The sequence below is a fragment of the Lactuca serriola genome, chromosome 8 (assembly GCF_051521515.1).
Source record: "Lactuca serriola cultivar US96UC23 chromosome 8, Lser_US96UC23_V15, whole genome shotgun sequence".
Classification (NCBI taxonomy): Eukaryota; Viridiplantae; Streptophyta; class Magnoliopsida; order Asterales; family Asteraceae; genus Lactuca; species Lactuca serriola.
In genome coordinates this window covers 88,741,086-88,758,254 of record NC_136415.1, presented here as the reverse complement: position 1 = coordinate 88,758,254, position 17,169 = coordinate 88,741,086, and positions in this window count along the sequence as shown.

The window sequence follows — 17,169 nt, the reverse complement described above, 5'->3', positions numbered from 1 at the left end:
TAAAATTGATATAAAGACTTTAGTTATTTTCTTATTTCTTTATTTTACATTTATTTCATATTTTTTTTCAAGCAATTTATATGTTTTTTGACAAAATGTTTTGTAGATGTTATCCGGTTGTACGATACAACATATGGATAAGCAAAATGTTATATGTAAGTTACAAAATTGAAAATTTTTGAGATAAATATTAACCAAATTTTAAAAGTCACGTCTTATAAATTTAAAATATATAAAAGATATACATAAGATTTGTGGTTTGCGGTTTAAGGGTTTGGAGTAGGGTTTACGGTTTGTGGTTTGGGGTTTCGGTATTGGAGACAGCTAGTGTTCAGGGTTAGGGATTAGGGAAAAAACTAGTATGATAGTTTCAATATCATAAGTTGGAGAATGAACGTAAAGAATGTAATTTATTATAAAATATTATAAGAAATTAGTCGTGATATAGTTTTATTATAAAATATTATAAGGAATAAGTCGTGGTATAGATAATGTCACTAACACTTTTTAAAAAAAATCAAAATAAATATAACTACTAAAATAGGTATAAAAGTCATTAAAAAGAATGCTTGGAAATAATAAATCGAATTAAGTCATCAATAGTAAGTAAGATAGGAGAAAATCTATCTTATAATATGAATCACGATGTGTCGAATTTTATATGGATGTATCGAATATGATTTCGAAAACTTACTGTCAAAGAATTATTTATTAATTTATTGAAGTAAAACAGTTAGAGAGTTCTCGGCTAATATTTGATCACCTTCGACTCAATTATTGCTAAATATTTTTGTTATGTTTTTAAGTTTACATGTAATGTAACACCCAAAATCAGGAAGACCAAGAAAGGAAAGAAAACCCTAAGTCAAAGGGTCAACTCGTCGAGTCTAGGGAGGAACTCGACGAGTCGGAGCGGGAACCGGGGGATCGATTAAGTAACCGACTCGGCGAGTCGGCTAAGGGGACTCGGCGAGTCTGGTCTGAACAAGGAAAACCCTAAGAAAACCTCTGACTCAAACCAAACCGGTCTTCAACTGCTGAAGGCCTCCTTATAATGCCAATTAGCCATCACCTGGATACCATCCCAAGTGACGAGGCTCAGATAATCCTTTGAGTAAAAGACTCGTCCCTACAACGGTTGGACTCAAACAAGAGCTGCGCAATAGGGTCAAATCCAGCACTCTGAGATTATTCAACACTGATCACGTATGACGTGATGTATCCACCTAATGGCTAACTCCCATCACTCGGAATCCCACAATGCACAAAGCAAGCAGCATTCAGACAAGGGAAAATCTAACCATAACATACTCAAGCAATCATAATATCATATCAAGAATTTGTACTAGCATGCAACACAAACTCATAAACTCAGGCATAACCTAAACAGGCTATCCTACTACTGTCTAACCAGCACTATCATGCACCTCAAAAGCACATATAACAGGCACATAAGGCATCCTCCCTAGATCCTTAGTCCTAATCTAGCATGTTGTTCTATTAACTGATAATCATAACATAACTTGTATGGGTATTTTGGGATACTTACTTGAGCTCGGCTGATTGCATGCACCACACCCCTTTTCTCTTTTCAAAATTCTTTTCTTTCTGAATTCTTTTTGCTTTTCTAAAACTATTTTCTTTCTCAAACTCTTTTTACAGAACTGTCTTTTCATTTTGAAAACTTCCATACCAATTCCTTAGTTTGAGTTCAGACACACCCGAGAGTACGTCCGAATCCCTCAAACCAAGGCTCTAATACCAACTTGTAATGTCCCAAAATTTAAGACTAAAAATTTCTTTTAATAAAACATTACTTAAAGCATAATCATCAATCCAAAACATAATCAGAGTATTAATTTCCAAAACATATGTTCATTATCAGAGTAAAACATTCCCAGGCTGACTAATCAATGGTGTGTCCCATGCGATCACCACGGGCTCTTCCCTCCGCTACCGGAAGTACCTGAAACCAAAACTGAAAACCATAAGCACGAAGCTTAGTGAGTTCCCCAACCTACCACACACCATGCATAACCACATACTGCACATACTGTGCCACACCCGCTATTCTGGGCCTCGCCCCCTACCTCGGGCCTCGCCCGCTACAACGGCCCCGCCGCTCCAGGCCCCGCCTGGCTTCGAGCCCCGCTCGGACACATATCTGTTTCACTTAGGCCTCGCCTGTCACAGGGCCTCGCCCGCTAACATATAATAGCACATAAACATATCACAACACATAAGCTAAACATATACTAATGGATTTTGTCCTAAGGCCTCGCCTATCCTGGGCCTCGCCCTTGTCCTGCTACTGATGAGTCATGGAACCCCGTCCATGCTCCTACTGGCAGTGAGATTCGAGCCCAACCCACACTCACTTTTTCCCCAACTTGGGCCTCGCCCCTGATCTGCTGTTAATGAGATGTGGAACACCATCCACACTCTGCTCTTGGTGAGATACGGGACCTCGCCCACACTCACCTCCCTACCAGGCACATACAAGTATCACACAGACAACAAGTATAAACTATCACATAAACCCTTCCTTGGGCACCCGCCCGCTATCATTGGACCTCGCCCTGAATATCATTCTTGCATACTGGGCCTAGGGATAACCCGCGGGTCTTCTACTCATGACTACATGGGCCGGTATTGTAGCCTTAGACCCATTCACACAAATGGAAACTCACCTGGTACTGTTGAACTTGCTGATAACCCCTCTGGATGCTGACCGATAATTCCCTGAACCGCTGCTCCACTAGCTCCCCGAGCTACCAATATCAAAACATATATCACTTTGCTTAACTGATCTCCAAAAGTCAACTCTGTTCAAAGTCAAAGTCCTGGTCAAAGTCAACCTTCTAGGTCAACCCTACTCGCCGAGTCTGCCTACCGACTCGCCGAGTTCATTAGCTCATAATCCCTTCATTCACGACTCGACTCGCCGAGTCAGCCCCTGACTCGCTGAGTCTAACGATTTCCGAGTCTTGACCTGTCCAACTCACTGAGTCCCCACTCGACTCATTGATCTGAGTCTTAACTCGAAGGGGTTGGGGTTTCGCGACTTGACTCGCCGAGTCCAAGAACAGACTTGCCGAGTCCAAGGCAATCTTCAACAGACTCGCCGAGTTGTTCTTCCAACTCGCCGAGTTCCTGTCCAACTTCATCCAACTCGCCGAGTCACTCCAGTTCTTAATCCATTCAGTGGCTTTTCGAGCCATGCAGGGGCTCCAAATCATAGATACATACTTCCAAAGCTCAATACTTACGTAAAGTTGCAAACTTTAGGTATAACTAAAGAGATCTAGGCTCAAAACACTCTAAGGCTAGGTTTTAGGACAAAAGGGCGTCACCAACTACTCAATATCTGATGCTTTATGACATATTAGACCATCCTAACACTAGATCTGAAGTGGCAACCACATATCTAAGCCCCAAACCCGAATTGGGTCTCAAACAACCATAAAACCCCCAAATCTCATAACAAAAATAGATCTAGATGCAAAGGAGGGAAGATAGCAGCTTATTACCTCCAAGATGAACACAAACTAAAGTAGATCTCGGATCTACACCTCTCCTTTGAAGCAACCCTCTTGATCTTCAAGTTCCTTTCAAAGGTTCCCTCCTCCAAAGTTATTTCTCTCAAATGATGGAATCTCACATGAAATCTAGGTTTACAGGCTCTCTAGGATGATATGGAGGCTGAGGAAGGGACATAACACCCTTTATATAGGATACAAATCCTTGGATGTAACACCCAAAGTTTTGAAGACCAATAAAGGAAAGAAAAACCTAAGTTTAGGGGTCGACTCGGCGAGTCCGAGCGGGATCCGGGTCGAGGTGTAAGTGAACAACTCGGCGAGTCGGCCAAGTGGACTCGGCGAGTCTGGTCTGTGCAAGGAAAGCGCTAAATTCGGGACTTGGAGCCTATTTAAGCGCCTCATTCTCTTCCCTAGGGTTCCTTTACTGCCTATTTCACCCAGAACATTAAACCCTAGCCGCCATATCCTCTATTTGAGCCATTTGTTGCCTTGGAAGGTGCATTAAAGCCTGGAGAAGGAAGAAAGAACTTGGAGGAGCAAGAAAGGACTATATATCGGGGATTGTGAGTTCATTCGGAGCATTTGGAGGTAATAAACTAGTTCCTGGACCCTTTTTGCACCTAGATCTATGTGTGGTTGTTGGGGATTTTTGGCCATAATGTTATTATTTTGAGTTAGAAGCCAGATCTGAAGTTGCTACTTCAGATCTAAGCATATTATGGTCTTGAGAAGCATAAAGTAGCAGCCCTTGAGTCGATTATGGAGCTTTCTTGCCTTAAACCCTAGTTTATGGTGTATTTTGCCTAGATCTCCTTCTCTACACGTAAAGTTTGCAACTTTACGTGAGGAATAGGCTTGGGAAGGGTAGATCTACAGATTTGAGTCCCTGCATGACTCAAAACTCCTCTGCATGTATGAAGGACCGGATGGACTCGGCGAGTCCTTTGAGTGGACTCGGCGAGTAGCTTGAAGATGAGGCGGAACTCGACGAGTGGGATGAACAACTCGTCGAGTTGGATGAAGATTGCCTTGTACTCGGCGAGTCTGTTCTTGGACTCGGCGAGTCAGGTCGCGGAACCCCAAACCCTTCGAGTTAAGACTCGAGTCAGCGAGTCGAGCAAGGACTCAGTGAGTTGGACAGGACAGGATTCGGGAATCAGTAGACTCGGCGAGTCAAGTCGCGATTGGAAGGACTTTGAGCATAAGAACTCGGCGAGTCAGTAAGTGGACTCGGCGAGTAGGGTTGACCTGGAAGATTGACTTTGACCAGGACTTTGACTTAGACCATAGTTGGCCTGGCAGTCTTTCGGGGGTCAGTTAGACTCAGTGTTGCATTGTTATTGGTAGCTCGGGGAGCGGGTAGAGCCGGAGTTCAGAGAGTTGTCGGGCAGCGGCTGGTGGGATCATCAGCAAGTTCAGCCAGTGCAGGTGAGTTTCCCTTTGTGTGAATGGGTCTAAGGCCACAATGTCGGCCCATGTAGTTATGAGTAGAAGACCCGGGGGTTAGCCCTAGGCACAGTATGCTAGTATGATATTTTGGACGAGGTCCAATGACAGAGGGCGGGTGCCCAAGGAATGGTTTATGTGATAGTTTATACTTGTTGTCTGTGTGATACTTGTATGTGCCTGATAGGGAGGTGAGTGTGGGCGAGGTCCCGTATCTCACCAATAGCAGAGTGTGGATGGTGTTCCACATCTCAGTAGCAGCAGATCAGGGGCGAGGCCCAAGTTAGGGAAGGAGTGAGCGTGGGCTGGGCCCGTATCTCACTATCAGCAGGAGTATGGACAGGGTTCCATGACTCATCAGTAGCAGGACACAGGCGGGGCCCAGAGATAGGCGATGCCTTAAAACAAGATCCGTTAGTATGTGTTTAGCTTATGTGATGTGATGTGATATGTTTATGTGCTATTATATGTTAGTGGGCGGGGCCCTGTGACAGGCGAGGCCTAAGTGAAACAGATTTGTATCCGAGCGGGGCTCGAAGCCAGGCGGGGCCTGGAGCGGCGGGGCCGTTGTAGCGGGCGAGGCCCAGGATAGCGGGTGTAGCCCAGTATGTGCAGTATGTGGTTATGCATGGTATGTGGTAGGGTGGGGAACTCACTAAGCTTCGTGCTTACGGTTTTCAGTTTTGGTTTCAGGTACTTCCGGTAGCGGAGGGAGGAGCTCGGGGTGATCGCATGGCACACACCATAGTTTAGACTGCCTGGGAATGTTTACTCTGATAACGAACATGTATTTTGGAAACTAATACTCTGTTATGTTTTGAAATGATGAATTTGCTTAAAGTAATGTTTTATTAAAAGAAATTTTTAGTCTTGAATTTTGGGACGTTACAAGTTGGTATCAGAGCCTTGGTTTGAGGGATTCGGGCATACTCTCGGGTGTGCCTGAACTCAAACTGAGGGGTCGGATAAAAAGTTTTCAAAAATGAAAAGATAGTTTCGTAAAAAGATTTTTGAGAAGTAAAAACAGTTTTAGAAAAGCAAAATAATTCAGAAAGAAAAAGAACTTTGAAAAGAGAAAAGGGGTGTGGTGCGTGCAATCAGCCGAGCTCAAGTAAGTACCCCAAAATACCCATACAAGTTTATGTTATGATTATCAGTTGATAGAACAGCATGCTAGATTAGGACTAAGGATCTAGGAATGATGCCTTATGTGCCTATTATATGTGTTTGAGCTGCATGATAGTGCTGATTAGACAGTAGTAGGATAGCCTGTTTAGGTTATGCCTGAGTTTATGAGTTTGTGTTGCATGCTAGTTCAGATTCTTGCTATTTGGATATGATTGCTTGAGTATGTGGTGGTTAGATTTTCCCATTGTCTGAATGCTGCTTGATTTGTGCATTGTGGGATTTTGAGTGAGGGGAGTTAGCCATTAGGTGGATACGTCACGTCACATGTGATCAGGGTTGAATAATCTCAGAGTGCTGGATTTGGCCCTATTGCACAGCTCTTGTTTGAGTCCAACCGTTGTAGGGACGAGTCTTTTACTTGAAGGATTATCTGAGCCTCATCACATGTGATGGTATCCAGGTGATGGCTAATTGGCATCACAAGGAGACCTTCAGCAGCTGAGGACTGGTTGAGTTGGGTCAGAGGTTTCCCTAGGGTAAGCCTAGGATGAGATAGTGCTGGGAGCAGTAGTAGTGGATAAGGTACCTAGTGGAGTCAAAGCAATTCCTGAGGAAAGTACGGATAGATGTGGAAGGTAGTATGGGCCCGTACTACTGAAAGCAGAGGATCCGTACTCGATTCGGGAAGGCCAAGACAAGACCGGGAACCTAGTAGGGAGTGTGTTTGGTCTCGCAGCAGTGATGAGTTTTCTGATAGTGGATGTATTATATGTTCAGTATGGTGACATTGCGAGAGAGATCAGTGGGCGGATCAGGCGCCGGAGAGGGATCAGGCTCGGGTTCAGGGGTCGAGCAGCTCGAGGAGCGAACGAGGGAGTTGATATCCGCCGAGGTTACGCGCAGTATTCTAGATCAGACTCCTGTGATCTTTGGCACGGTCAAGGAGGGTATATTAGAGATTTTGGATGAGAGGCTGAGAGCCTTCCGTACTGAGATGATGGCTTTGATGGGAGCGCGTACCTTGAAATTTCGGGAGTTCAGGGCTTGCGGGGCACCAGATTATCATGGGGCTAGGGACCCCATCGCTAGCAGCAGATGGTTGGCTGATGTTGCCAACGCATTCCGTACGAGCCGGTGCCCTGAGGGGGACAAGGTCTGACTCGCTTCCTGTCTTCTGAAGGACAGAGCGAGGGATTGGTGGGAGGAGATTGGTCATGCCTTAGGGGATGATGTCGCGTTGGACGCGATGACTTGGAGCGATTTCTCGGCCAGGTTCAGGGTGGAGTTTTTGCTGATTATTGAGGTGCAGCAGTTGGCACGGGAGTTTCAGGATTTGACGCATACCACTGAGACTGTGGCGGAGATCACCGCCAAGTTCAGGGAGAGGGCTCTTCTTGTACCGCAGTATGTCGCGGATGAGGAGATGAAGAAGGCCCGATACCATGAGATGTTGAGGGATGACATCAGGGAGTTCGTGAGTAGATCCAGCTGTAAGACGCTGGAAGATATGATTTCTCGGGCTAGAGAGAGGGAAATTGATTAGGAGCAGATCCGGAAGAGAAGCCGGATGAGGTTTAGGTAGCTACAGGTTCGGGCAAAAGGCCCAAGGGATCGGATTCGAGGTCGAGGGATTATCAGGACCGCAGCCGGTGCGGAAAGTGTGGCAGGGCGCACGGGGGCGCGTGCAGGAGTGGTAGCGGTGGTGAGTCTGGTTGTTTCAAGTGCGGTCGGACTGGTCATTACAGCAGGGATTGTACTGTTACCACCTCACAGGGAGTAGACCTGTTATGTTTTCACTACAACCAGCGGGGCCACAAGAAGGCCCAGTGCCCCAATTTGTTTTCAGCAGGGCGGGTGGTGACACCTGCCCCTACAACTTTGAGGATCATAGACGGCCGTCAGGGCCGTGCAGAGGCGTCTGCGGTAGGAGGCAGAGCCCTTCAGATGACTACCTTGGAGGCGCGATCAGCATCGGACGTTGCAGGTATGCGATTTCCGTTTTCAGTTCTTTTATTTGTGCATGTTTATATTGTTATGGTTCTGCATCATTATCGGTATGAGTATTTTATTTTTTAGCGGTTGATTGTGATCGAGTTATATGTCATCTGCATACCTTGGATATTCGAATAGTAGTGAGGGGATATACCCTATTGGAGAAGGTTACATAGGATGCAGTAACTGTAGCATGCTTGGGAGGGACTTGGTATGTCTCGCTAGATCGGAGTTGTATAGTGTTAGAAATGGATTGGTTAGATCCCTAGCTATGGTAAGTTTGGGTCCCTCAACAGATTGATTATGGAATGGTAGCAAGGAATTCTTTTGAGTATTGAGCAACAAGGGGTAAGCAGGATCGAAGTGGGGGAGAATCCTCCGAGTGTGCAAAGGTAGGAGCACGCAGATCTAGAGTGAGTGTCCGATCTCCGAGAAGGAAAAGAAGTGGTTCAACGTTTGATGGATCGAGGATTTCAGGGTTGGGAGTTTGAGAAACTCCCCACCAGCTAGTGCGTGTGATGGTACTGGATAGTACGTGGTTGGGAATTCAGGTTGTGGATCGCCCATAGGACTCGAGGGAGTCGGAATGAGGATCTTGAGAGCTAATGGCACATGGGTGCCCTCGTAGTAGCAGTCAGTGGTAGAAAGTGATGTAAGACTACGGGGCAGCCGTAACATTCACTAGCAGTCAGCAATGGATGGTGATGTAAGACTACGGGTAAGCCGTAGCATTCTTTAGTAGCTTTGTTAGCGGAGTTGGGGCAAGGCCCTTATCTCCTAGTGATCAAATAAGGATCAGGAATGGGTAGTGGATGAGAAGGTTAGGGAGTTTGCATGTATAGCTCTAGAGAGGTGAGACCTTGGGGGAGGCCGCTCCAGGATAAAGTTGGGTGAGACCCGTGGGCGAGGCCCGTATGAGATTAACAGTGTAGATAAGACCTGAGAGCAGGGTTGCTCAGTAGTATGGTTGGATGAGACCCGTGGGCGAGGCCTGAGCGAGAGTGATTAGACTAATGGGACTAGAAGGATAAAGGCGGGTGGGACCCGTGGGCGAGGCCCGTGAGTTTTAGCAGCGCAGGTGGGACCTGGTAGGGACCTTAGTGTCAAGTTAGGGGATCGGGGATCCCATGATTGTAGTTCCTGAATGGCAGAATAGGTTGAGCAGTTATAGGCAGTGTTGTAAATATCGGCCTAGGCGGCCGCCTAGGCGGCCGCCTAGGCGGCGCCTAGGCGCTAGGCGGTCTGCAACTGATTACGATTAGGGGTGCTAGGCGGAAATTGGTCAATATCGGTCAAACTCGGGCTAGGCGGTCCTCGGCGGTCCTTGGCGGGAAGATTTTAAAAAATTCAGATTTTCAAATATTATACCAAAATTTTCAAAACTTCAAAATTTTAAATTTTAAAATATTCAAAATTTCAAATATTATACCAAATATTTCAAAAATTTAAAATTTAAAAATTTTAAATTTTCAAATACTATTTTTTCTTAGGATATATTAAGTTTTAAAATAGTTTTATTAGTAATTTATGGTCCCCGATTAATCCTACGATTAATCCCCGCCAAACCGATTAATCGCTTGACCCCAGTCGACCGCCGAGCTACCACCGAGCGATTTTTACAACCTTGGTTATAGGTGGTCAAAGTTTCTTCGGAAGTCGCTGGGAGCGACTAGTGGTGGTGTTGGGGCTAGCTACCGGTGGAAGCCGGTAATCCAGGCATTGATAGGTTGGTAGGGACCAGGGTGGTCTCAGTTCATCCGGAAGGCGGAGAAGGAATAGTAGAATTTTCAGTCAGTAGTACTGTGGTTAAGCAGCGTATGGTGGAATTCAGTTAGTTGAATCGAGGGGTGCTCGGCACCAAGTTTTGGCAGAGAGGAGTGTCAGTGGTTACTGACGGTAATGACCCGTACTGGATTTAGCAGGTATAATGGATTGGTGAAGATAGGATCTTCACAGTGGAAGGGGAGATAGTTGTTTTGGGGCATCGCCTTGGGAAGGCAAGGGAATCACGTGAGGAAAGAATGGGTGAATCCCTATGGGTTCAGTTGCAGTACTCGGAGAGTACCAGAAGGTTGTCGGCTGAGTAAGTTGTGTTTCCAGAATGATCAGGGACAGAGTTGACCCGAAATGATTATCCGCAAGGAGTGATGCTAGTCAGAATAACCGGGTGGAAGACCAGCGAAGGTAGGCAGCTGGTGTTGAAATAATTGGTGGGGCATTGGAGGCAGATCGCAGGCGGTGGGCCATGACAAACTTCGAGGACCAAGTTTAGTTTAAGTGGGGGAGAGTTGTAACACCCAAAGTTTTGAAGACCAAGAAAGGAAAGAAAACCCTAAGTTTAGGGGTCGACTCGGCGAGTCCGAGCGGGATCCGGGTCGAGGTGTAAGTGACCAACTCGGCGAGTCGGCCAAGTGGACTCGGCGAGTCTGGTCTGTGCAAGGAAAGCGCTAAATTCGGGACATGGAGCCTATTTAAGCGCCTCATTCTCTTCCCTAGGGTTCCTTTACTGCCTATTTCACCCAGAACATTAAACCCTAGCCGCCATATCCTCTATTTGAGCCATTTGTTGCCTTGGAAGGTGCATTAAAGCCTGGAGAAGGAAGAAAGAACTTGGAGGAGCAAGAAAGGACTATATATCGGGGATTGTGAGTTCATTCGGAGCATTTGGAGGTAATAAACTAGTTCCTGGACCCTTTTTGCACCTAGATCTATGTGTGGTTGTTGGGGATTTTTGGCCATAATGTTATTATTTTGAGTTAGAAGCCAGATCTGAAGTTGCTACTTCAGATCTAAGCATATTATGGTCTTGAGAAGCATAAAGTAGCAGCCCTTGAGTCGATTATGGAGCTTTCTTCCCTTAAACCCTAGTTTATGGTGTATTTTGCCTAGATCTCCTTCTCTACACGTAAAGTTTGCAACTTTACGTGAGGAATAAGCTTGGGAAGGGTAGATCTACAGATTTGAGTCCCTGCATGACTCAAAACTCCTCTGCATGTATGAAGGACCGGATGGACTCGGCGAGTCCTTTGAGTGGACTCGGCGAGTAGCTTGAAGATGAGGCGGAACTCGACGAGTGGGATGAACAACTCGTCGAGTTGGATGAAGATTGCCTTGTACTCGGCGAGTCTGTTCTTGGACTCGGCGAGTCAGGTCGCGGAACCCCAAACCCTTCGAGTTAAGACTCGAGTCAGCGAGTCGAGCAAGGACTCAGTGAGTTGGACAGGACAGGATTCGGGAATCAGTAGACTCGGCGAGTCAAGTCGCGATTGGAAGGACTTTGAGCATAAGAACTCGGCGAGTCAGTAAGTGGACTCGGCGAGTAGGGTTGACCTGGAAGGTTGACTTTGACCAGGACTTTGACTTAGACCATAGTTGGCCTGGCAGTCTTTCGGGGGTCAGTTAGACTCAGTGTTGCATTGTTATTGGTAGCTCGGGGAGCGGGTAGAGCCGGAGTTCAGAGAGTTGTCGGGCAGCGGCTGGTGGGATCATCAGCAAGTTCAGCCAGTGCAGGTGAGTTTCCCTTTGTGTGAATGGGTCTAAGGCCACAATGTCGGCCCATGTAGTTATGAGTAGAAGACCCGGGGGTTAGCCCTAGGCACAGTATGCTAGTATGATATTTTGGACGAGGTCCAATGACAGAGGGCGGGTGCCCAAGGAATGGTTTATGTGATAGTTTATACTTGTTGTCTGTGTGATACTTGTATGTGCCTGATAGGGAGGTGAGTGTGGGCGAGGTCCCGTATCTCACCAATAGCAGAGTGTGGATGGTGTTCCACATCTCAGTAGCAGCAGATCAGGAGCGAGGCCCAAGTTAGGGAAGGAGTGAGGGTGGGTTAGGCCCGTATATCACTATCAATAGGAGTATGGACGGGTTTCCATGACTCATCAGTAGCAGGACACGGGAGGGGCCCAGAGATAGGCGAGGCCTTAGAACAAGATCCGTTAGTATGTGTTTAGCTTATGTGATGTGATGTGATATGTTTATGTGATATTATATGTTAGTGGGCGGGGCCCTGTGACAGGCGAGGCCTAAGTGAAACAGATATGTATACGAGCGGGGCTCGAAGCCAGGCGGGGCCTGGAGCGGCGGGGCCGTTGTAGCGGGAGAGGCCCGAGGTAGTGGGTGAGGCCCAGGATAGCGGGCATGGCCCAGTATGTGCAGTATGTGGTTATGCATGGTATGTAGTAGGGTGGGGAACTCACTAAGCTTCGTGCTTACAGTTTTCAGTTTTGGTTTCAGGTACTTCCGGTAGCGGAGGGAGGAGCTCGGGGTGATCGCATGGCACACACCATAGTTTAGACAGCCTGGGAATGTTTACTCTGATAACGAACATGTATTTTGGAAACTAATACTCTGTTATGTTTTGAAATGATGAATTTGCTTAAAGTAATTTTTTATTAAAAGAAATTTTTAGTCTTGAATTTTGGGACGTTACACGGGATTAGGGTTTTCCTTGTTCAGACTAGACTCGCCGAGTCGGTTACTTAAGGCTAGGTTTTAGGACAAAAGGGCTTCACCAACTACTCAATATCTGATGCTTTATGACATATTGGACCATCCCAACACTAGATCTGAAGTGGCAACCACATATCTAAGCCCCAAACCTGAATTGGGTCTCAAACAACCATAAACCCCCCAAATCTCATAACAAAAATAGATCTAGATGCAAAGGAGGGAAGATAGCAGCCTATTACCTCCAAGATGAACACAAACTGAAGTAGATCTCGGATCTACACCTCTCCTTTGAAGCAACGCTCTTGATCTTCAAGTTCCTTTCAAAGGTTCCCTCCTCCAAAGTTATTTCTCTCAAATTATGGAAGCTCACACAAAATCTAGGGTTACAGGATCTTTAGGATGATATGGAGGCTGAGGAAGGGACATAACACCCTTTATATAGGATACAACTTTCGGGATTAGGTTTTTCCTTGTTCAGACCAGACTCGTCGAGTCCCCTTAGCCGACTCACCGAGTCGGTTACTTAATCGATCCCCCGGTTCCCGCTCCGACTCGTCGAGTTCCTCCCTGGATTCGATGAGTTGAACCTTTGACTTAGGGTTTTCTTTCCTTTCTTGGCCTTCCTGATTTTGGGTGTTACAACTCTCCCCCACTTAAACTAAACTTCGTCCTCGAAGTTTGCTATGGCCAACCGCCTGCGATCTTCTTTCAATACTCTACTTATTAATCCAACACCAGCTGCCTACCTTCGCTGGCCTTTCGCCCGATCCTCCTGACGACCATTCATCCTTGCAGATAATAATCTCGGGTCAACCCTGACCCTGAACATTCTGGGAACACAATTTACTCAACCGACAATCCTTCTGGTACTCTTCGAGTATTGCAACTGAACCCATAGGGGTTCACCCCCTCTTTCCTTGTGCGTTTTCTTGCCTTCCCAAGGCGATGCTCCATAACCAACTATTTCCTTTGTCACCGTGAAGGTCCTATCCTTCACCAAATCCATTACTCCCGCTACCTCCAATACGGGTCATTACCGCCAGTATCCACTGGGCATTTCTCTCTACTATAATTTGGTGTCGGGCACCCCACGATCAGCTAAATGAATTCCACCATAGACTGCTTACCAGCACTGCTACTGATTGAAAATTTTTGATATTCCTTATCTGCCTTCCGGATGAACCGAGACCACCCTGGTCCCTACCAATCTATCAATATCTGGATTACCGGCTCCCACCGGTCGCTAGCCCTAACACAACTCCTAGTCGCTCCTAGCGACTTTCGAAGAAACTTCAACTACCTATAACTGCTCAATTTATTCTGCCATTCTGGCACTACAACCCTGGGGTCCTCGATCCCATATCTTGACACTAAGGTCCCTACTAGGTCCCACCTGTGCTACTAAAACTCACGGGTCTCACCTGCCTCTATCCTTCTAGTCTCACTTGTCTAACCACTCTCGCACGGGCCTCGCCCATGGGTCTCACCCAACCATACTACTGAGCAACCCTGCTCTTAGGTTTCACCTATACTGCTACTCTCATACGGGCCTCGCCCACGGGTCTCACCCAACTATATATATATATATATATATATATATATATATATATATATATATATATATATATTATCATATAATTTAAAATAATCAATATATTATATCAATTTAGTATACGAATTATGATATCAAATTTAACAACAACATTATTGTTATATTTTAAAAAAAAAAACATATATGTATAAAGACTTCAACTATATAGGTGTTTTTCGCGCAACGCGCGGGCATTCGCCTAGTATCTTATAAAGTTAACATTTTCCCTTTCACCACATTCATTTGAAACTCTCATGCAATTTTTCTTTCACCACATTCATTTGAAACTCCCATGACTTTTCAATTTCTTCTTAATAATGGTTATAAGTTGGTTAATAAGATTAAATAAATATCAAACATAAAGTGTAATCATATACAAACTAAATTTCAATATTAAAAGAATATCTTTATTTCTACTTATAAAGTTATGTTTTTTAACTTTTAATATATTATACTTAATTTATTAGTTTTAATATATTGTTGGGTTTATCATTTTAAAGCTACAACTTTTGAACAATTTGTATAAAATACTTAAATTATAAATTTAAATATAACATTACAGGATCAACTTAAATATAAATTTTAGTTTAACTTTAATAACCCAAATAATATTTTGTAAATAGTTAAAAGTGATAAATTGTAGTGTCTTTCTAATAATTATTATAAGTTGGTTAATAAGGTTAAATAAATATCAAACCGAAAGTATAATCATAAATAAACTAAATTTCAATATTAAAATAACATCTTTACATCTACTTATAAAGTTATGTCTTTAATTAAAGTTATGTCTTTAATTTTTAACAGATTATACTTAATTTATTAGATTAAGATGTTGTATATAACCATTATCAATTTAAAGTTACAACTTTTGAACAGTTTGGACAAAATATCTAAACTGTTAATTTAAATATAACATTACAGTATCAACTTAAATATAAATTTTAGTTCCACTTAAAAAAACCCAATGAATATTTTGTGAATAGTTAAAAGTGATCAACTATAGTGCTAAATTCAAAAACTGAATTATAATCTCAATTTAACTAAAATATTTCCTAAAGATATTTGTATAATCATTAAAAGTTTTCAAATAAGTAGGTTAAAATAACTTACAATAACAATAGTTAAATGTAACTCTATATAAATGATTATATTGTTACCTTTAAAATATAAAAACAATGTTTGATGTTTTTAATAATTATAATGATAGAAATTAAAATGTTAAACGAATAAATTTTAAAAAATTAATTAATAATAACAACAACTATAAATAACATTAAACCATATTTTATATTTAATTTTATTAATGAATAACACAAGGGTAGAAGTCATTCAAACGGTTGAGATTATGCAGTTATAATAGATGTGTGTGTATGTGTATATATATATATATATATATATATATATATATATATATATATATATATATATATAAAATTCAAAATAATCAATATATTATATCAAGTTAGTATACAAATTATTATTTCAAATTTAACAACGTTATTGTTATATTAAAAAAAAAAACATATATTTGTAAAGATTTCAACTATATAGGTGTTTCTGCGCAACGCGCGGACATTCGCCTAGTATATATATATATATATATATATATATATATATATATATATATATATATATATATATATATATATATATTGGTAAGCATTCTATAAACACATAAATTGTACATGCTTTAATACCAGCATAAAAAGATTCTAGCAAATGGGCTCCATTTCCATGCAAAAATTAAATATCAATTGTGGAAGTCAATATATATATATATATATATATATATATATATATATATATATATATATATATATATATATATATATTAAAAAAAACATATATTTGTAAAGATTTCAACTATATAGGTGTTTCTGCGCAACGCGCGAACATTCGCCTAGTATATATATATTGGTAAGCATTCTATAAACACATAAATTGTACATGCTTTAATATCAGTATATATATATATATATATATATATATATATATATATATATATATATATATATATATATATATATATATATATATATATATATACTGACTTATGTAACGCTTGGTTTCGGTATGAATTTATTCCCTAAATTTTTGACTTATCCTGTTGGACTCGGCGAGTTGAAAGCTTCAACTCAATGTGTTGAGTGGACTTTGGCCGCAAGAATTAATGAACCAACTCGGCAAGTTGGCGGTTGGGAAGGAAACCCTAATTTTTAGGGTGTTGCACCATATTTATAGGCCTTAAGTCTCTTGGTTGGCCTCCTTACCAGTCTCCTTTGTCCAAAAAACCCTAAAAGCATGTATCATCATCCTTGTGAGTGTGTGAGCTTGTGGAGGGCCTTAAGTTTTGATATTTTGCACACTTTTGGAGGATCTTTGGAGTTGAAGGTTCATAGCTTGGAGGAAAGACCTAGATCCAGAATCTCCCCACTCATTTCAGTCATTTGGAGGTATCAAGTTTATAACTTGCTTTATTATTGTTTAGATCTATTGTTTTGGGGTTTTATCCTGATTTTGGGCTCATGGTTGAGTTCTCCAAGAAGTTGAGTGTTCTAGGGTTTTTCGTGTTAGATCTAGCCATTTTATGGCCTCATTTGGCTTAAAGTTGCAAACTTCACTAGGTCTTAGATCCCATTTATGCAATAAGTCCTTTATTAAACCCATACTGAGCCCTAGAGTTTCTTTTAGCATGCATGGACGTAAAGTTGGAAACTTTACGTGATTTTCCAGTCTTTGGAGACCAGATCTGCATATTGGGACTTTGTTTTGAGAGTTTAAGGGCTTAATGGGTCAAGCCTCGCTCTAATGAGTCTATGGTTTGGGTTTGATTCACTTTGGATGGTTCCTAAGGGTAAAGTTGAAAACTTTACCCTTCTATACATCATTTTGAAGGAGATTTGAGAATTGGAGTTCCTAGATTTGATGGAAACAGCTTAATGCATTAAGTTGTTGGATTTCTGGGTAACTCAGTGAGTTTATTAGTGAACTCGTCGAGTTGATGAGAGTTTTCC